The 22,199-nt window shown below is 47.5% G+C and overlaps 1 protein-coding gene across 1 annotated transcript in view; it reads right to left on the minus strand.

Annotated features, from left to right (window-relative positions):
• KLC2 (kinesin light chain 2) overlaps positions 1–15,120 on the minus strand; it is a 263,961-nt gene extending 248,841 nt beyond the window's left edge. The window contains exon 1 of the mRNA XM_085625737.1: positions 14,983–15,120. The gene's annotated coding sequence lies outside the window, so the exon portion shown is untranslated. The remainder of the gene's footprint in view (positions 1–14,982) is intronic.
• Between the last annotated feature and the right edge of the window lie 7,079 nt (positions 15,121–22,199).

The raw sequence follows: 22,199 nt of genomic DNA on the forward strand, positions 1-22,199 counted from the left end.
TGTAACAATAGCTTTCTATTGTCATGGCAACCAAGCCTTTTGCAGTTTTGGATGTCGACTGTAAATCTTGTGTTGGGCTTCTTTTGGTAATATTCAGTTTATTTTCGGCTTCATTTTAGGAGCGATTGGGCTTGTTTTGGATGTCCAACCTGGCGGCTTTGGCCACGCCCCTGCATCCTTCCCTCTCTGAGCGGAAGAGGAAGCGGCAGCAGCTGAGCTCAAGAGGGAAGTTTTGGAGGTGGTAGAGAGAAGGAGCCCGTGGTGCCTGGGGACAGCAGGTCAGTGTCACGTGAGCCAAGGTCTCTGCCTGACCCCTTTAAGGTTCTCTTTCAGCTTGTGTGCCAAGGTACACAACACTGGTTGCACGCACGGGGCATGTTTATCTTTCGGCTGCCCCTCCCACTATACGTCTACCCATTTGAGGACGTATGGAGTCATGTACAATTATTATCAGGGCAATATTTTCCTGTCAGCGCCCGGCGACCCCAAATTGTCAGATCTGGCCCTCAGGGGTGTCTTCCTTATCCTACGATATGGGACTGATCTCTGCTTTTAAGTTGCTAGGTCCGTTTGCTGTACTGCTGGTCAGGTGGACGGTAATAGTAGAGTCTTGCGTTTTCATTTAAAACATGTCTTGGTTCTGTGAGCTTTCATCCTGTCAAACCTGCAGGGAGGTAGTTTCCTTGTCGTAAGATGCTAATCCGACAAGCTGCCTAGTGAACTGCGAAGATTGAGATGGTTGGCAGCAGGAACCTGGCATTTTATTTTAAAAACTGAATGAAAAATTGAATCAGTGCGGGCTCCATTCAGTAGGTTATAACCCCGGGTATAGGTAGCAAATTACGAATTTGTATTAAACAGTCCTAACAGACATGGTTTCACAGCGGCTCCGCAGTTGCGGGCCGCTGCAACGTTTTGCCAGTTCTTTCCTTTAGTTCTGAGTCCCGGAGCGGACTCCCAACGCTCCAGTACTTTGCTGACCTTCAGTTGCGCCGCTGTGGCGGGCAACTGCAACGTGGGGGATATTTTTACTTTAGAGTCCCCGAGAGGGGCTCTGACGACCCGTGGGGGCCAGTGCCATTTTCACCAGCTGCCCCACCTGGCAGCGGGCAGCTGCAACGGTGCCCATTATTTATTTGTAGGGCCCCAGTGAGGGCTTCTCAGGGTACAGTGGTGCCAGCGTTCTTGTGGGGGCATTATTGTTTTAGAGCCTGTGTGCTCCAACGTGAGGGCATCGAGGTGCCCATGCCCCATTTCTCCCAGCTGCCCTGCTCGCAGAGGACAGCTGCACCAAGAGGGCAAGTGTTATTGTACTTGTTTTTAAAAACTGTTTTTTTATTATGCTGTCATCTTGCAGTCTCTGATGGGACATTAGGGGGCTTTTTTTAAACTTTGTGACAGTTTAAAATTGATTCCGCTTACCCGCACTATCACTGCAGCCCACACTAGCTCGAGGCAATTGTCCTGCCCAGCCGCCATCTTGGGTCAGGCGTGCTTGAGCATCGACACCTGGGGACTTTAGGCAACACGCTATATAGCATGCGCGCTGCACGAGCGCGCCACTGGCGCACCCAAGGCGCGCCTAAGGCAAGCCCGTCTGCGCCCCGGCTGCGGCCGTGGCCTGTTACTCTGCTCGACGGGTGGGGGGGGGGGGGGGGGGGGGGGGCTCGTGCAGCGCTGACTTACGGTAGGGATGAGCTACTAAAATTGTTTCCCACCCTCATTTTGACCTGTTGGACGCTCAGGAGCATGTCTGTACTGTATGTGGTTTTTGTCTCCCGGCCACTTCTCCAGCTGCTTCACTCGCCCCAGGCCGACGGCCTAAGTTAAAATGCACCATCCATCTCTGCCGCCTTGATCAATGTACGCTCCCTTAAAAAACATCACTCTTCGAGCTGCTCTCTGATCACCCTGTTGACCTCTTGTTCCTTACGGAAACATGGCTCGATTCCAACTCTGACCCTTTTGTTACTCTGGCTATCCCTGCGGGTTACAAAGTTGCTAGGGCTGACCACTTAGAAGGAAGGGGTGGCGGTGTAGCGGTTATTTTTAGAGAAAAGTGGGAGCTTATCAGGGGCGAGTCCCATGCTTGGGGGTCAGGAGAAGCGTTAGATTTTAGTATCAGGCTTTCCCCCCATTTTCTACTTGGGGAGGACGTTGGTCTATCGCCCCCCTGGTTCTGCTAACGCCACCATTCAGGAGTGGTGCGATAAGTTAATTTCTAGGGCGCTTCGTTTTTCGCAGTTCCTGTTCCTCGGAGACCTGAATATACATTTGGATCAATATATTTCTGATTTTGTATAGCGCCTGGTTACACTGTCAGTGTGTCCCCGCGCTGTCAGAAGAGCTAGTTGCTCCGTCAGTCAGACAAGACGGGGCTATTCTTTAGGAAAGAGGAATGTTTTAAGTTTCCTGCGGAAGATGAGCTCCGATGTTTCCACTCTTAAGCTCAGGGGGAGAGAGTTCCATTTATGTGCCGCCAAAGTACGAAAGGATCTACCCCCCATTCTGGCTCTCTTGTGTCTGGGGACAGCGAGGAGGCCTGCTCCTAATGAGCGGAGTTGTCGGGTAGGCGTATAGGGGCAGAGAAGGTTCCGAAGGAAGGCCGGGCCCTTGCCATGTACGATCCTGTGACCAATGCATAGGACCTTGAAGTCGATCCTTTCATTGATCGGAAGCCAATGTAGTATTTGTAGAGATTTTTTAGAGGCGGCTCTTCTGGACAGCCGGAGGACCAGGCGAGCGGCAGCATTCTGGATTGTCTGCAGTCGACGCCGACTAGTGGCGTTGGCGCCTAGATACAAAGCATTGCCGTAGTCCAGTCTCGACGTGACAAGAGCGTGGACCAGGGTCTTCCTTGAGGATTCTGGGAGCAGGTCCAGGGTCTTACGGAGTTTCCGTAAAATCGAAAAGCACGTACCAGCGACCCGTCTGGTGTGGTAGTCGTAATTAAGCTTTGAGTCCACCCATACTCCAAGGTTCTTGACCTGATCACTGGGGGTAGGGAGAGGCCCCAGGGTCTGTGGCCACCAGGCAGATGACCAGACTGAGGGGGGTTTTCCTACAATCAGCACCTCAGTCTTGTCTCCGTTCAGACGGAGGCAGTTCTTCGCCATCCATCCAGCCAACTCTTGGAGGCATGATGAGAAGTTCGCGGCGGCTTGTTCAGCAGGTTGGGTCAGAGCGACCACCAGCTGAGTGTCGTCTGCGTATGTCACTACTTCCACCCCATAGCGTTCCGCAGTAGTAGCCACGGGAGTGACATATAAATTGAAAAGGGTTGGACTGAGGCTTGATCCCTGAGGCACTCCTTGACCGAGGTCAAAGGTGTCGGAGCGTGCTCCTCCTTGCTCCACCGAGAAGCTACGGTTAGTAAGAAAAGATTCCAGCCATAACCAGGCCGTGCCTGTCACCCCTCCTTTCTTCAGACACTGTAGCAGCGTATGATGTGCTACAGTGTCGAAGGCTGCGCTGAGGTCCAGAAGCACTAGTGCCGCCACATGCCCGGCGTCCACGTGCTTCCTCAGTGCCTCAGTCGAAAAAAGGAGGGCTGATTCTGTGGAGTGGCGGGCCCGGAAGCCCGATTGGTTGGTATGCAGGAGGCCTCTGGACTCTATGTGTGCTGAGAGTTGTTGGTTGACCAGCTTTTCCGCCAGTTTTGAGAAGGGTAGGAGCGAAATGGGGCGCAGGTTGCTAAGCTGGGACGCACTGATATGGGGTTTTTTCTTAAGAGGCAGTACGACTGCTTGTTTCCACCCGTGTGGGACCATGCCAGTGTTAAAAGAGGTAGACAATATATGGCCTACATACGGTGCCAGAAGACTCATGGCACTGGCCAGGAATTTGGCAGGGGCAGGATCGTGAGGGGAGCCTGATTTGATTCCTTTAGCAGTGGCTATCAAAAGGTCCTCTGTCGGAACCTGGTATGCTGTAAGGCAGTCTTCGATCTTTGCCTCCCAAGTCGCTTCTTCCTGAGGAGGTAGAAGGTTGGAGCCAGTTCTGGCATCATCAGGGAAACTGGTGTAAATGTCGCGTACTTTTTTGTGAAAAAATTCCGCAATGACGTTACAAGATTGTACTGAGGTATCGGCCTGCTCTAAAGAGGGGGGAGGTGTAGTGATCTCTTTATAGATCCTAAAGAGCTCCTTGGATGAGCAGTTAGCACTATCTATACAGTCAGCGTAGAAGGTCGCTTTGGTTTTCCTAATTTGGAAGTGGTATTTTTTTATGCTAGCTTTGTACACATCTCTTGCCTCTGGTGAATAGTTCTTTCTCCAGGCACGTTCGAGCCTCTTGCAGGCTGCCTTGGTTTCTCTAAGAGCTGTGCTGAACCAAGGTGCAGTTTTAGTTTGCCACTCCGGGCCCTTATTGGCCCAAGGGGCAGTGATGTTTAGGGCTTTAGTGATGTGTCCGTCCAGGGCCATGCAAGCCTTGTCAACATCTACTCCTAAGTCTGTGGGGGAACCATTCAGTAGGAAGTGATATTCAAAAGAGTCCATGGAGAAACGGGCCCATTTCCTTTGTTGTTTATTGGCGCTATGGTGGGTTTGTTTATGGTGAGTCTTGACTAGGAAGTGAAAGGGGACTAGGAAGTGGTCGGTCCACAGCAAAGGAATGGGAGGGTCCTGTTTCAGATCCTCCAAATTACTAAAGATGGGGTCAAGTTGGTCGTGTACTGATGCTATTGCTCTAAAAGATATGCTTCAGCTTGCCCAGCTGTCTCAATGGGTTGTCCACCCAACACATCAGGGTGGTCACATCCTTGATCCTATCTGCTCTAATTTTAATACTCTAGTAGAGGACCCTCTTCCCCTTGTGTGGTCAGACCATTTCATCACTTTTTTCTCCTGGAAGGCTGGCCCGCCCATGTTGCCGAATCTATCTCGCGGAAACCAGCCTTTAAGAAGGTGGATCCCGCTTCCCTGGCTGGGGCCTTGGCAGCCTCCAGGCCGACCCTTACTGGTGATCTTGTGGAGAGTCTCGCTAGCTTTACTAACTGGTTAGACAAGTCCATGACCTTGCTGGCTACTCCCACCTCCTCTCAGTCCTCGAGAGTTTCGCCATCAAAACCCTGGTTTTCGTCTGAGCTACGCACGCTCAAACAAGATTGCAAAAAGCTGGAACGGAGTTGGCGTCGCCAGGATTACTGTCCTTTGGCCAAGGCCGCTCTGAGGGCCAGTCAAAAGATCTATTACTCTGCCATCTTCCAGGCTAAAAAGCAATATTTCACCGAGCGCATTGAGCAGGCTGGTAATAATTCAAAGGAGATTTTCCACATAGTCCAGAGTTTTACATCCCCTGCCGCTCTCAACTGTTCGGGCCCGCCCACGGATGACTGGTGCAACACCTCTCCTGTTTCTTCTCGGATAAAATCCGTTTGATACAGAAGTCCCTGCCGGTGTGTGCGGCTTCCCGGGTGGAAGATGGGCGGACTGTGCCTCTTCAGGGGGCTCTGAATCACGCCTTGTCGGTCTTCTCTCCTGTCGATCTTGCTAGCACTCTCAAATTACTTAAGGGCCTTAAGTCCGGCTCGCCCTCGGATTTCTGCCCAGCCAGACTGCTGGCAGCAGTCGCAGAGACCATTAATCCTGAGGTCAATGCTATTATTAACCTCTCCCTTGGGGAGGCTTGGGTTCCGCCTGAATGGAAACAGGCCAAAATTCTTCCTTTACTGAAGAAACCGTACCTTGACCCCGCACTGCCCGGTTAATTACCGCCCTATCTCCCTCCTCCCCAGCCTAGCTAAGGTATGTGAGAAGGCAGTGACTAGACAACTCTCTGAATTTGTGGAAAGATCTGAGGCTTTGCACCCAGCCCAGTCTGGGTTTCGGGCATCTTATAGCACGGAGTCAGCGCTAGTTGAGATCTCGGAAGCTATTCGGGACTGTTTAGATGCAGGTGGCAGAGCAGCTTTGGTGATGCTTGATTTGTCAGCTGCATTTAACACGGTGCCGCATGCCAGACTGCTTTCCCGCCTCTCCGAGATTGGGGTCTCTGGCTTGGCTCTGGCCTGGCTGAGGTCCTTTCTGGAGGGTCGTACCCAACAGGTTTGGTTGCCACCCGCAGCCTCGTCCCTGCAGGAGGTCTCCACAAGTGTCCCCCAGGGCTCGTCCCTTAGCCCCCTCCTCTTTAACATCTATGTTACCCCTCTGGTCTTTCTGGCCGAGATGTTGGGGGCTAAGGTGAAAGCCTATGCCGATGACACCCAGCTTCTTTTCACCTGGGGCAAGGGGGATGATTCCGTCCTGCCTGTGCAGAAGTGTTTGTCTTCGGTATTTGGCTGGCTTGCTAGAGCTCAACTCAAGTGCAATGAAGACAAATCGGAGATCCTTCTCTATGGTAACTTCCCCTTGGACTTTAGATGTAAGATCTGGCCCCCGGATTTCCCTCCTCCCTCTTCTAATGGGAGCTCCGCTAAAAACCTTGGAGTTTGGTTCGAGGGTAATCTGTCATTTTCGGTCCAGGTGAAGAAGATCTCGGGCGGCTGCTTTGGTCTTCTTAAGGTTCTTAGAAGTTTTCTCCCTCTTCTCCCTAGATCTGCTAAGGAAACGGTTGTTCGGGCACTGGTTTTGTCCCGCCTGGACTATGCCAATGCCCTATATGTTGGCCTTCCCGGCTATTCCATGAACAAACTACAAGTGATCCAGAATGCGGCCGCAAGGCTCCTTCTTGGTATCGCTAGAAGTAGTAGTGTTTGCGCTCATCTTCATGCCTTGCACTGGCTGCCCATGATTGAGAGGGTTAAGTTTAAAGCTTTGGTCATCGCCCACAAAGCCCTACATAATTTGGGTCCCATCTATTTGCAGAGGCTGTTTGCCTTTTACGTTCCGACTAGAGCACTTCGCTCGTCAGCTCTTTTATTGGCCAGGGTTCCGCGCTTCTCCCGGTCCAGGATTGGGGGCAGCTCGCTTGCTGTCAAAGCTGCCTTGGCCTGGAATGCTCTCCCATTTTTCCTGCGTAATACTCAGGACCCACTCTGTTTTAAGCGTCTCCTTAAAACCCATCTGTTTCCATAAGTTCTCTACTTTGGCTCTCCTCCCTTGGCTTCGCGCTGGGACACTCCTCGGAGTAACTATTGCGCGTTATAAAAATATTTAACATAAGTTAACATACTTGACAGGATCACGGTACAGTACGTGCTCGTCTGAAATGTAACATACTTCAGTTTAGGTGGTAATCTCAAGACTAACGTGGTGAGGTGGTACTACTCATTTATGATCCCACGCCACTTTATTATTCCTAATGCACTCCAATAGTTATGTTGGAGCTCTACGGATTTATTTGGCCAGCAACCTGCAGCATTCCTCCCTGATGCGTAACTCAGAACGCCCTGCTAAGTACAATAAGCAGTAAGTGATTTGCGTCCAGTTTAGGCTACTATTTGTTGACCTCATTCCCACAAAATTCACTAGCGGAAGGAATTGCCACTGCCATATGCATACTAGGCTCAGTAACGTAGTATGTTTTTGGATCTCTCTTTCTGCTCCTTTTGTAGTCCTGTAAGCTCTGGCATAGTGAATTGCCTACATCAGTTGGTGTTGCACATTTATGTATGCTTAACGTTTTTTTTATAAGCCACGCCACGTACGGGCAAACGTCCCAGGCCCAGTCACTTTGTGGCTTTCTGTGCTGCGTTTCAACACGCGAGACTAACTGGATAGAATTTGGTTCGCTGGAAGCATATGTGCTTTATGGGATTTGTGGTGCAAGTTCCTCCGTCAATGTAATATAGGACTCTGGTATGAATGTATTCACCAAAAAGTGAACTACCTTTTATCTTTGGTGACTCCTTGGTTTGATAGCCATGGGGTACACATGTTTTCCTTGCACTTTAGTTTGAAAAGGATGCTTACTGGATCTTTCCGGAGTAGTCTTGTTTTCTTACCGGGAGCCCTCCTATCTTGGAGGAAAAGAGAGCTGTGTGGCATCTGCTGGCATACTTGAGAATTAGTGTCATCTCCGACTTCTTGCCACTATTTATATGTATCTCTTGAAATTGTGTTGCCATGTTAGACAGCATAGACCTTTAGGTAAGTGTATGCCTTGCCACTCTTAAATGCCACCCATGCTCTTTCTTCTAATGCACACGCCATTGTACATTTGTTGGTGTGTGCCAGGTGGGCAACTACATTTTGTGCTGAGAGGGCTTTAGGCCCCCTCACCCCCCAAGTCAGGTTCCCTGGGATAGGCTGGCTGGGCTGGAGCTGCTGGCCTGACCTTCAGCCACAACAAGGTATGTTTACGAGAACAGTTACAGCTCTGGCAGTCCTGTGTGTGTATTTATTGCATTGACAATGGAAATACAAATCCATGTTATCATTATATAACATGATCATTTCTTTCTGTAATTAAGGGTTGTGACCCTCACTCTAACCAAAGGCCTAGAATAAGTATCCATCAAATGGCAGTTAAAAGATAGACAATTTTTTGCCTAAAGAATTTTTTCCTTCCATAAAACTCTATAAAGTTAAGCCTCGTGTATTAAAGTATAATATACATTTTAATAGCGTCTTGTCATGTTTTCTCAGGGCTCTGAAGGCATCGATATTGTGCAACACTAATTAAACATAATGTGCCGTTAAAGTGCACAAAAGACATATTTCTTTTTGGTATCAAGGAAACAAGCACTGGCATAGCCAATAGGTCTCGCCTTTGGGACCTTATAAGTGTTTAGCTATGCAACAGTTGATTTTGTTGCACCAAGGATATTGTGCTGCATAACTAAATACTTATAAGGTCCCAAAGGCGAGGCCTATTGGCTATGCCAATGCTTGTTTTTATTTCCAATGTAATGCTGCTTGCACACTGACATCATTACATTGAAAATCATACTGAAACTTAGTTTCAGTTTCACTGTTTTAGTGCTCGTGGGGTTATCTCAGCCTACCGATCACAGAAACACACTGGAGGGATATTGTTGGAAAGGGGAGAATCTCTCATTTCCAAAGGTACCACTCCCTAGTGGATCCCTGCTTTAGGATTGCCCCAGGAGGGCGACCCCGAAGGAGGGATCCACCCACTATGCACCAGGGAGGAGGAGCGGTCCCCCTTTTGAAAAAGGCATGTACAATGTTTCTGCCGCCCCACGGGGGATAGATGGGGCAGTAGCCCCCAACTGCCCCCCAGTCGGGGCGCAGAAAGCACCCTAGCCCCCTGGGATTTTTTTTAATAGGTCAGGGTTGGGGGCTGCCCAGAATGGGCATGCCAATGCCCCAACTACCCCCCCCCTCCTAAAACAAATACCACAGTCTTTCTGCCCCTCCCGCCCCAGGAGGCGGGTGGGGGCAATATCCCCTGAACTACCTTTCAGGGGTCAGAAAGCCCACTAGGCACCAGGGATATGTTTATATACTTAGGAGTGGAGGCTGCGAAGGATGGGCATGCCAATGCCCCCACTCCCCAAAAAGTTTCTATGATCTTTCCGCCCTCCCCTGGGAGGCAGACGGGGTAATAGCCCAAGGGGGCAGAAAGTCCACTAGGCACCAGGGATTCTTTCATTTTTTCAAAGTGCAGGGGGGGCTGCCCAGAATGGACAGGTCAATGCCTCACCCCCCCCCCGAAAAAAAGGCCACTGTTGTTCTGCACCCCCCCTCACATGAAGCATATGTGGGCAATAGGTCCTGATCGGCCTCCAGGGCAGAAGGCCCAAGACGCACCACAGTTTTTCTTTATATACATGGGGGCAGCCCAGGATGGGCATGTCAATGCCCCCACCCTCCGAAAAATTGGCCACAGTCTTTCTGCCCCCCTCGGGTGGCAGATGGGAGCATCACACTCACCCTGGCTTAACAGCAAGGAACACAGTACTAGGAAAGAACGGATTGAAACAAGACAAGATACAACATCATCCCCCTTTAGAAAACAACAGATGCAAGATGGGAGTGCCGCATAAAGAGAATACATAGATAACAAGTGCAAGATGGACATGAAGGAAATACAATAATAATGAATGCAAGATAGAACCGCACATACATAAAATACTTAGCAAACAGATACATATGCAAGATGTAAAAACAACACATACATCTGATGAATAGAAAATTGAAACATGTGCAAGAATTACACTTCACACAACAACGTCACTCCACACCCACTCCTCCTGCATTACAAACAGGACAGAGAAAACATGCTCTCTTACAGCCTTGAGCTAAATGCCCCTTAACCCCTTAGGAAGGGTGGAAAGTTGGGCTAAACAAATGCACCTTAACCCCATAGGAAGGGTGGAAGCTTGAACCCGGAACTTCCACAGAAGAGTGTAGTTCAACCCATCACAATCCCACTCACACAGGGAATCACAGAAAAATGTAGCAAAATGTATCTTTCAAACAACCACATTCCCACTCACACAGGGAATCTCAGAAAAATGTAGCAAAGGTATCTTTCAACCACTCGTCACGGGCCCCCACTTAGTTTAAAAGTGCATCCCTGTCATCAGGTGTATGCCTGCCCTCCACCAAACCGAGTTTCTGGAGGGTGAGGATTGGTCAATGATGAAGCATGACACCAGGTGGTGTGTGAGACCAGTGTGTCACATTTTGTGAGATGGCCACACTCACAATTTAAGTTTCACCTAGGTCACTATTCTGGGAGCAGCCCCATTTTGTGTTGAACATCTTTCAACCAATCACATTCCCACTCACACAGGGAATCTCTGAAAATGTAGCAAAAGGTATCTTTCAACCCAACCCATTCCCTAAAACAAGGAATTGCACACTGGGTATCTTTCAACCCACACACCAAGCACAGTCTCAAACACCACACTGGTTCCCATACACAGGGAAACTTCACAGTGTAATACTTTACGCAGTACGCACACCTCATATAGTAGAATACAAATGCACCAAACAGGTTCCAACACTCACCCACACCCTGACACACAAACAAACAAATTTATGCAGCAAATCCTAAGCTCAATAAACAAAATACTCTTAGCAATAAATTATGCTAGGCATACATCAAAACACGGCAACAAATTGAGAGGAGTACTAAGGTACGAACTGGCATGGTAGAAGAAGCACAAAGATTAATACAGCACAATTTCCGGCACAAACAAAGTATCTGGTGAGTGACCTCTCACCCGAGTTTACTGCCAAAATTTCACAAAACTGGGATGTGAGTTCACCTCCGACCTGGAAGAGAGTCCCCGAAAAGATCATCACGTCTTCGATCACAGCGTCAAGAAACCTCTTTCCCAAACCCAGATGAGGCCGGCGACACCAATCAAGAATGTGTAGAAATCTTATCCTAACCAGGATGTGGATGAACTTCTCATAATAATGTTACACCATGAAGACACTGCTGTTGATGCAGATTCCTAATTGGTGTGGACTTGAAGATTATATGCCCATTACTAGACATAATGCATAATGTGCATTGCTCAAAGAGGCCCTCTGCGCATACCCTGGCATGCCGATGAGGCACTAAGTGTCATGGCTACATGAATCAGGGCTTGATTGAAGGACGCGCTATGTCACATCGATGGGGCTACAGACAAGCTTCCTGCAGATTAGCATGCTAGTTCTCCAGTGACACTCATCTAAGTGTACGTAAGTGACGATGCGTGCCTATCACAACAAAGTTCTGACCATATAGACAACACCATCTCAAAAACTGAGCAGGTATACTGCTGACTTGCCGCCAGTTCCATGCTCACCGGTATTTCATTCAGTATGGGGCAAGTTTCTTGATGCAAAATGGACTGCACATACTGCTGATCTGCGAACAATGCTTGTTGCAAACATACACTAAATAATGAGATGCTGTCCCTTGAATACACTATTGATGTCACTGTTAATGGCAGTTTCCCTCACTGCTAGTCACACCGGCCCACTCCAACTTGACGCTGCCAGATACACCAGTTCTCTTCATGTCTTGTCACAGCATTGTAAAATAGTGCTGTGGGAATTTAAAATTCGACTCTCCATAATGCTGCTTGTAAACACAATTATAGCACTCTCCTCTGCTGCATGCTATATATAGGCTGGCCTGTTGAATTGCCCTGGATGGCACACTGTCAAATGAACTAAGACACTGGTGGGGCTGTGTCCAGGGCGCTATGAATCTCACAGGCTTGAATTCTTATGTTCTTCATTTCTCTGTATATACCATTCCTTTCAGACTTCTTAGTTTATTTAATTTCTTCACTTTTGCTTTATATGTAAGCTGTTAAACTCTTAGTTTCATCTTCTGTTTCCGCTCAAATCTCCAGAACCTTCCTGCACGTATGATTTCTATCCTGTCCTTGTAGCCAGTGTTGTAATGGAAGTAGCATCCTTACATGTAAATAATCCAGTAGGCAGTAGAGTATGTTATGAGAGAGGTTTATTAAGACACAGTTACAGTTGGGATCCTGTAACTGGTAAAATGGAAAGTATGCACCACCAGAGCAGCTTCTTGCTGCTCAGCCCACTTTCTCCAACGGACACTCACTCAACCAGGCACACATCAACATTCCGTGACATCACATTCACCCTGGCTGAGCAGCAAAGAACAGAGCACTAGGGAAGAATGTATTGCTGCAAGATAAGATACAACACCAATTACTGCATCTTTATCAGAATAGTACTGAATGCCTACCCCTCATACTCTATAGAAATACATCCCCTTGTGTAGTAGTAATTTCTTTCCCTCAATGTCGATAGTTTCAAGGGCAGACCAAGCTCATCTAGATAAATATTATCAGAACTGTCCTTCCTTAGTAAAAAAAGAATCCCCCAATAGCATCTCCTCTTCCATGGTAATCATTATCTTCCTGGAATATACTTTCTAGAGTCCTCCCTTCCAGAGTACTCCTCATCCATCATTCAAATGCTTTCCTCATTCATCCACCTTCTATCAAAATATATTCAAAATCCAATTTTCTACACTCATAATACCTTAACTCGTTAGTACTCCTCTGCTACAGTAATATTATCCAAACCCTACGACTGAGGCAATATTTATTTTTCTTCATTGACCCTTTCACTCAGTGGCGGCTGCGGCGTGAGGTCGTGGCACCACTGCTTTCTCCCCAGTGAGGGATATTTACACCTGAATGAGTATTATTGCCACCGGCTGTCTGCGATAAGATGTATAATGCTGCATGCATCCATGTATGGAACATTTTAATTTTAAAAGGAAATGTGTGTGTCCTTGTCTTTTTAACGCTGTTTCTGTCTGGAACCACTTGCATATTCCTTTGTTTTTATCGTTTTGACATGATGCTCTTTGCCACAGATAGGCTGTTTCTGAGCCGAGGATCTCACCATAGTCCTTCTTCACGGGCCTCGAATGTGGACGAGGGGATCCTCGTTTGGACCAAGTATTTTACTGCTGAGCCAGTTTTGTTAGACTCTGTTGTAATGGTGGGCAGCCTGGAAAGGGGGGCCGGTCTGGAATCACTTGTAAACTGTGTGTGCCAGAGAGTAGAGTCATGAACAGAAAAAGCGCAGAGGATTGGTAGACATGGGAGGTGAGTGTTTGGGTGAGGTGCAGGTGCAGAATCGGTTTATGGCTCAGCAAAGTCAGAATCTAGCTGCTATAGAACCTGAGCACATAACCTGATTGACAAGAAGCAACTTTATAATTACCCTTCTTTCCTTGTAATAAGAGTGTTAAAGTGGTTTATACAAAAATGTGATGAACTGTAACACGTGTTTACTTATATGAATTGTGATTATGTAATAATTATGAAAGTGTGTCTTTTTGTAACTGATAATTTAGTTTTAATACTGATTATTGTGGGAATGTAGAGAAATTGATTACTTTTGTGATTGCAAAAAGAGAAGAAAATGGCACCAGGCACATGTATGGAAAAAAGGATCAGTTGTGAGGTGTAGTTAAGCAAAGAGGTAATGGGATACAGGAGGGCGGTATGAATCAATAAATGTGTGTAAGTAGGAATACATGTAATAGCTGGGATGTGCCATAGACCCCCCTGCTGAAAACCAAAATGCTGAGTCTCTCTAGCAGGGATGAAGTATTGTGCCGCAGGGTGGGTGTCATCATGTTCGAGCTGCCTGTTTAAGTTGGTTTGGTCTAGGACACGTACTGTTTGCAGTGCTTTGCCTGCTGTCTAGCTCTGGTGCCTGGTCATCAGACCTCAGAGTGGTTGGCACCTTCCTGCTTTCTCAAATTTGCTTGAAAATGCACCATTTGCCCACTCTTTTTTCAAAATTTTCTAGCGGGTAGAACCCCCACAAACACCCCGTAGGTTGTTCAGGCTCGCTCACCGCAGGGAAGTACCACAATTATTTTACGCCTGAAGACTTTCAAATGTCACCAGCCGCCACTGCTTCCACTATAATAGTATACACTCTCCTTGTCACCATCCCTTATAGTATACTTACTCCCCTCCTTGCCCTCTATAGCAACACTATTCTCTCAATACCCTTATTCTAAGATTACAGAGCCTTCACGGAGTAAATTCTTATGTATAGTAATACTGTCTCCCCTCTGTACTATTCCTTTGTGAAAATAAAAGCCTTCCCTATTAGGTAATATTTTCCATGGTGTATCATTCCTTTAATACTCTTCCCCACAATCCTTATGAATAGTAATACTGACCCATCCGTGCCACTGCTTTACACCAGGTCTCCCTCTCAGCGTGCCCTCGCTTTATTGTAGTACAGCTTGCCCCGAATTAACGTGCAGTTTTAATACAGCACCCCTCACCTATAGAATGTTAGAACTGCTTCCCTATACTAAGAGTAATCTTCACCCTTGGTACTCTCCTTCGTATTAATAGTATTACCTCTATACACTAATGTAGCAATACCTTAGTCGCCACATGAAACCCTTTCTCTGACCAAAATATCTCTTGTCGTCCTATAATAACGACTGTCCTGCTTCTGTACTCAGTATTCTTCTCCTTTAAACCCAAAGCACCCATCTTAGAAACATTTTTTTATATAGTAATACATTTTTTCTTCTAAGTAATTCATTGTCTACCGTAATATTACTGCTCTTCCATATGCATTACGGTTATCACCTGATTATACTTACACGGACCGGTCGTGAATCCAGACTAATAACAGTCGTCCGCAGCAGATCCTTCCACGGATGTCATTTGTCGGTATTTTTAGCACTTCCGGGTCGTATAACAATTCATTCCTCAACTGAACATATTCTGGGAGGTGTCTGGGAGTGGGCGGCACTACGAATGTGTAACGTTTTCTAGGATTGGAGCATTGGCGGCACCCAGCATATCATAGTACGCCGTACAGAATTACGAAGTACTGATTGGCTCCGGAGTCCGCACGTTTCTTTGTTTGAGCCGTCCTCTTTCAGTCACTGACAGTGCCGCATTAGCATAGTTTGGGAAAAGTTTGGCTTAGCGGGTGCTTCGGCTGAGGATGTTTAGTCATGTGTGGCGCAGTGATTGCTTGTTTCGGGCTGGGTAGGCCAGGCTAGTCCGCTGCTGCTTACCATTCTGGATATATTAAGAGGAGAGGGGGGCTGCTTACCATTCTGGATATATTAAGAGGAGAGGGGGGACAACGTGGCACTTCGTACCAGGTGAAGAGAGTGAGCAGTAGTTTTACACGCCCTTTTGGCCTTTATTTGTGGGGAGCAGACCTGGCTTGACAGCTGTGACGCCTTGGACTAAAAGGATACCTATGCTGATTTTGATGTGTGTGTTAATGCGGAGTAAAATCTTTGGAGGCTGAAGTATTTCCTCCAGATCCGGTCTTTGCATGCTATTTAGTTCTTTAGAAAAGTGTCTTTAACCTGCCCATGACTTAAAAATATTGGAGGTAATTTAACCAATCAGGTGTATTGTAAGTGCGCTACTCACCCGTGAGGGTCTAAAGGTGCTGAAGGGGGGTGTGAGGGGGTGTAATTAGCTTAATTTAGTCGAAAAGCCAGGTCTTGAGTGTCTTTCTGAAGTTGTGCAGGAAGGGGGAGCGTCTGATGTCGATCTGGAGTTCATTCCAGGTCTTGTCCGCGATGTAGGAGAAGGCCCTTCCACCTATTCTGGCTTCGCGGATTTGTTGAGTTTCGGCGAGGTCAGCGGATCAGAGTTTTCTCTTGGGTACATGGAAAGAAATTCTTTTGTTGAGGTATTGGGGTCCGGTGTTGTGGAGGCATTTGTAGGCGTGGGTTAGTATCTTGAAAGTGATTCTCTTCTCGACGGGGAGCCAGTGGAGGTTGCGCAGGTGCTGGGTGATGTGCTCGTGTCGGGGGATGCCGAGGAGGAGTCTGGCTGCGGTGTTTTGTATGGTCTGTAGTTTGTGGAGCAGCGACTTGTTGATTCCGGTGTAGAGGGCGTTGCCGTAGTCCAGTCTGCTTGTTATGAGGGCGTGGGTGACGGTTTTCCTTGATTCAGGGGGGCATCCATTTGAAGGTCTCTCTGAGGATGCGGAGCGTGTTGAAACAGCTGGTGGCCACGGCGTTGACCTGTCGGGTCATGGAGTGGGAGGAGTCGAGTACCATGCCAAGGTTTGGGGCGGGGGGGTGCTGCCGAGGGGCTGTGGGCCAACAGGTGTTGTCCCAGGCGGAGGAGGAGAGGACGAGGACCTCTGTCTTCTCTGAGTTGAGCTTCAGGCAGCTGCTGCTCATCCAGGATGCAACATCCTTCATTCCTTCCTGGAAGTTGAGGATGAGCTGGGTGTCGTCTGCGTAGGATACTATGCTGAGTGTGGTGTCTCACGATGGCGGCGAGGGGGGCTATGTATATGTTGAAAAGCGTGGGGCTGAGTGATGATCCTTGGGGTACTCCGCAGTTGATTTCTGTGGGTGCGGAGAGGAAAGGTGGCAATCTGATTCTTTGGGTTCTGCCGGTGACGAAGGAGCGGATCCAGTTGAGGGCTTTTCCCTGTATGCTGGCGTCGTGGAGTCTGGCGGTGAGTGTGCGGTGGGAGACGGTTTTGAACGCTGTGGAGAGATCGAGCAGGATCAGGGCTGCGCTGTCTCCTTGGTCGAGGAGGGTGCGGATGTCATCTGTGGCGGCGAGGAGAGTGGTCTCGGTGTTGTGGTTGCTGCGGAAGCTGGATTGGGAGGGGTCAGGGACGGAGTTTTCTTCAATGAATTTTGTTCGCTGTGCAATGATGATCCTCTCTGTGACTTTGGCTGTGAAAGGGAGGAGGGAGATGGTTCTGTAGTTCTTGAGGTCCGTGGGGTCAGCTGTGGGCTTCTTTAGTAGGGGTCTGTCTTCTGCGTGTTTCCAGTCATTGGGGAAGGTGCCGGTCTTGAAGGTGGTGTTGATGGTGCATCGTAGTTCTGGGGCAATGGCGGCTCTGTGGTAGATGTGCGGTGGGCAGGGGTCCGTGGGGGCCCCCCCGAGTGGATGCTCTTCATGGTCGAGGTGGTCTCTTCGGTGGTGACTGGGTTCCAGGCGGAGGTGGTAGGCTGGCTGAGGTGGGGGGGGGGTGATGGTTTCGGCGTCTGGAGTCTGGTCGTTGAACTGGTTGTAGAGGTCTTTGATTTTCAGGTTGAAGTAGGATTCAAGCTTGTCGCAGAGGTCCTGGGAGGGGGTGATGTCCATGGTTGCGCTGGGGGGCTTGGTGAATTCCTCGATGATGTTGAATATTTCTTTGGAGTTGTCGAGGATCTTGTTTTGGATGAAGGTCCTTTTGGTGGATCTTATCGTTTTGCTGTCTCTCCAGTTCTTCTCGAGACGTCTGCAGGTGCGTCTGGATTCCTGGATGTCGGAGGTGAACGAGATGGCTTTCCTGGGGCGCTGTCTGTCGGGGTTGCGTAGGGGTGCAAGCTTGTCTGCGCAGTTTAAGATCCATCTGTGGAGTTCTTTGGGTGCACTGTTTGGGTCGGTCGAGGTGGTGGGGGACGTGGTTGAGGGTGGAGTTGAGCTGCTCCTCCGTGATTTTGCTCCACTTCCTTCGTGGCTTTTGCAGTGCTGGTTTGGGGGCGGTGGGTTTGTTGACGGAGTGTACACAGTGGTGATCTGTCCAAAGGGGTTGCGTGGTGTGGCTGAAGTGGATGCTGTTAACTCATGCGAAGATGGGGTCGAGGGTGTGTCCTGCCTTGTGGGTGGGCATGGTGACGTGCTGTTTCAGGCCAAGGTTGGTGAGGTTTTCCAGCAGGGTGGTGGAGTTGGGGTCGTTGAGGTGAAAGTTGAGGTCTCCGATGAGTAAGTAGTCCATGGAGGCAATGGCGTGGGGTGTGATGATGTCGGTGATGGTCATGACGAACGGGGCGCAGGGTCCGGGGGGGGGTCTGTAGACGAGGGTGCCGCGCAGAGTGGTAATTCCCTCTACGGACAGTTTACCTCCAAAAATCTGGAGATCCTAACATAGTTACCACTGCTGTTGGTTTTTGCCCCAAATGAGTTGGTATGCAGCTAATTTTGATCCAATTTACCTACAGTTTTCTAGTGTTATGTTTGGAGGTATTTTCCTTCATGGTGAAGCTGGAGTTAGCAACTTCATTTTACTTCACTGACAAGGCTAGTGATCATTTCACCTCAAAAAACTAGTTATAGCTTTGTCATTTGTGTATTTTATCATCTAATACACATTTTTAGGTCTCGCCTAACCCAGCGCATGCGCTGGTCTGGCGAGACTTATTGAGAGGGCTCCAAAAAGTGCTACCAGGTCAGCCTAGAGCTACAGTGCATGTGCGCGCGCGCCGCACTTTACCGCGATCGCTTTCACGGCCACTTTGATGTTTGATCTTGATCGCGATCACTTTCGTTTTCACGGCCGCTTGGCATAGCCGATAGGTCTCGCTTTTGGGACCTTATAAGTATTTAGTTATGCAACTGTTGCATGGCTAAACACTTGTAAGGTCTCAAAGGCGAGACCTATTGGCTATGCCAATGCTTGTTCAAAATGACAGCAATAAGGGCAGCTTTGTGGAACAACGTTTTACATCTTGTGCAGAGACAAGTGCCTGTTCAGTTTGTTGACATTTGGCGCTTTATTATAGCCAGAGCCACTGGAATTAGCCAGTCAAATTATGCGGCACAGTTAAGTAAATTATGCAGCCAGAATATGGCAATTATGCATGCATAATGCAGCACATTTTGTACTAGTATTGCTTCATTATTTGGTAATTTTTAGGTAGAGCCTTGACAGCGCTTGCACTGTCTGCAAGACTTGTTGTAGCTCTTCTGTGGGATTTTGGTAAACCCCATGATTGCCATTGGTTCTTTCTTGAGCTATTCAGAAATGGTGGCTTTCTATTGGCCCATTGCTCTCAATTGTCCCACCTTTGGGTGCTTGGATTAGCCTAAGCGATTTCACTAAGTGATAGTTTTGGTTGTCCATCCCATGCTTCCAACTGCAGAGCATGCAAAGGCTCCTCCTCCCTCTGGGCCTCGCAGCCTAGGTTATTTACTTCCTGCCACGTCCTGCCCCACTCAGCTTCTATGAGCTGCCGATCCATGGTGCCACTAGCACTACAACACGGTTAGTCGCAGCTTTCGCTTCAGAAGCAGTTATGGCAGAAGTTATTAATTTTCCACCCTTCCATTACCTCAGCATCTATTGTCAAATGCCACGTGGTGCTTGCTTGTTTACTCGCCTTATTATTTTCCTAACTGCTGTTTGAGGAGCGGACATAGCGTGCTTTGAAACTCCGCCCGGGAACAACATTGATCTGCCACTACTAGAGCGTGCTTTATAAACCCACCCATAGTAGATATCAGAGATGCGCCCCCAAACAGGCATGCAGACCAATAGAGAGCGCCCTTGACCTTTGAGAGCAGCCATGTTAAGATCAGGCTCCAGTCACTTCATTATGAGACCTAAGAAGCTCTGACGTTTTCTGTTAGAAGTATTGACTGGCCTTAACGTGGTTGCCTCGGAGGCGGCGGGCATTGGTCGGTGCACCCTCCTTATGACCCCCCTTCCGTGTGCATAGTGTTTCTTTTCTAGCGTATATCTTAAAACTTTCATATTAACTTTGCTTTGGTTCATGTTCATCCAAACAGATGAGCGTCGTTTGAAAGCAAGTGACAAGTAGAATTTGTTCAACCCTGTAGGACATAACATGTTCAGGCTGCACTCCCGCTGGGGCTCTTGTGCTTGTCTTGTTCACAGTGTTAATTAACTACTGTAAAGAACTAGAGCTCTGTCAGAACCCCGGACACTGTGGTGAAACATACCTTTGCTGATTATAGAACTATAGGACAAGTTGAGTTGGAAATTGGGAGCTCCCAACTGCACCTCCCAGCCAATAGGAAGACACAGAGGAAACTCACTCTAAAGTTGGTCATTATAGCTTAGGGTGTCTGTTAAAGTTGTGCATTTGAAGACTAATTAAGAACAACATATCTGTTAAGTGTAGTCTAAAAACTGATAAATAACACTGACACAGCCAATCGATCTCGCCTTTAATTTGTGGCTGCTGAACTGTTGGACATGCCAGAGCTTGTTTTCAGGGAGAAAGTTCTTATCTGTAAATATACCTCACTTCACAGGTCTGTGTCTCTGATAGGCTACCAGTGCTGGTGAAGTCACTATGTGTGCCGTGTTTGTCTGAATTGTGACTGACCATACCCTGGCCCCACTAGCCTCTGTGATACCCTTCCCATCCAGAATTCTCCTAACGTCACCATGACCCATTCCACCGTTGATATACAGGAGTAACTTTAAGAAGTTGTGCTACACTAAAATATTGTTTAATACATGGACCTGTCTTCCAACAGAAAATATAATACAATTTCATAGGGTGCGGGAGAAATATAAGAACCAGGCATAGCTTCAGAGCAAAGTTAGAGCTCGGGGTTTACTAACTAAAGTGGAGAGGATGTGGCTCAACGACCAGCGCTACCGACTCTGTATTTGGAAAATTGGGTTTGAGTCTCGGCCACAGCTCAACATCCTGTGATTCTGGGAAAATCACTTGATCTCCCTGTACCTACCATAAATGGTGAAATGTTGCTGGTACTCACGTAAAGCGCTCTACTACTTTTGGGTTGTGTTTGTGACATATATATATATATATATGTAATGTTACTGGTACTCACGTAAAGCGCTCTACTACTTTTGGGTTGAGTTTGTGACATATATATATATATATATATATATATATATATGTATATTTTAAGTGAAGCTAGCTATTCTGTGGAACCATAGCACTTTATGTAGTGGTTTGACATTTGTGTAGCACTTTTAACTATCAGTAATACTCTCACCACTTTATGTAGGTGTTTTGTTGTCTTGTACACAAATCCTATTATCAACACATTGTTTTTGTTTTTCGGAAGCATGGCTGTGTTTGCATGTTTGGTTGTCTGTCTTCATTTATGTCAAATGCGCCTTTGATGTGCAAGGGAAACAGCTGGACGGATTGAATTAGATGGTCAACCCGGAAAGGTGACCAGTCCAGCTTTGCAAAGGGCCTTCAATCGCGCAGCAACATGTGTTGTTGCATTTTTTGTAACTTTTGAACTGTTTGAGCTAGAAACAATTTTGATTGTTCAAATCTTCAGATTACGAGACAGATGATTATGTGGCAAATGCAGCAAATCTACAATTATGTAACAATCTCGGCGGCTGCACAATCGCATAATTACAGTGGCCCTAATTATAACACAAATTGTGTGCTTACATCTATTTTTGATGAGTGGTCGCATTGCTCGCTCAATACATTGTGCAAAAAACATAAGGACTGCAAACAGAAGCCACTAGAGTTCTAGTAATTCGCATTGTTTTCTGCTACATATTTGCTGCGTATGATGCTTAAATTATGCGACAACGGATAATGCATCCATTTAAAAAATGTTGCTCAACAAGCGTAAGGTCAAAATTACCGAAATTATGCAAGGTTACGCTCACGTAATAGACATTTCATTAGGGCCTAAAGTTATTTTAACAAAAGGAGAAGGGATAATCTTACCTGGCTATTAATTTTCTGTACACCCCAGGGTGGTATCAATCGGGTTGGTTAAGCGCAACTACTCACCCAGAAGGGTATCAATTCCATCTAGCAGGATCAATAATCTTCAACACTTTTAATTTAACATTACTAAGGTTAAGCTCTAAGGGACACCTGGTACTTGTCCCTTTAGTGTGCTGCTTTGCCTTTCTATAATCTTCATGATAGCATATGTGGTGGTTGACATAACTAGGTGTAGGTAAAACCCTTCTTTTCTCTCAGGCATACGAGTAAGCCCCTGTCACCACACCTCTGCTGTATCCCCTCCACTAGCGCCATGAAACCGCTTGGTGTAAGAGCGCTTTACAAATAATTTTAACATAACATAACATAACATCACTTTCTTGCGCATGTCATACCACCTCTTTTTATTATTAGAT

This window comes from Triturus cristatus, chromosome 9 (assembly GCF_964204655.1).
Source record: "Triturus cristatus chromosome 9, aTriCri1.1, whole genome shotgun sequence".
Classification (NCBI taxonomy): domain Eukaryota; kingdom Metazoa; phylum Chordata; class Amphibia; order Caudata; family Salamandridae; genus Triturus; species Triturus cristatus.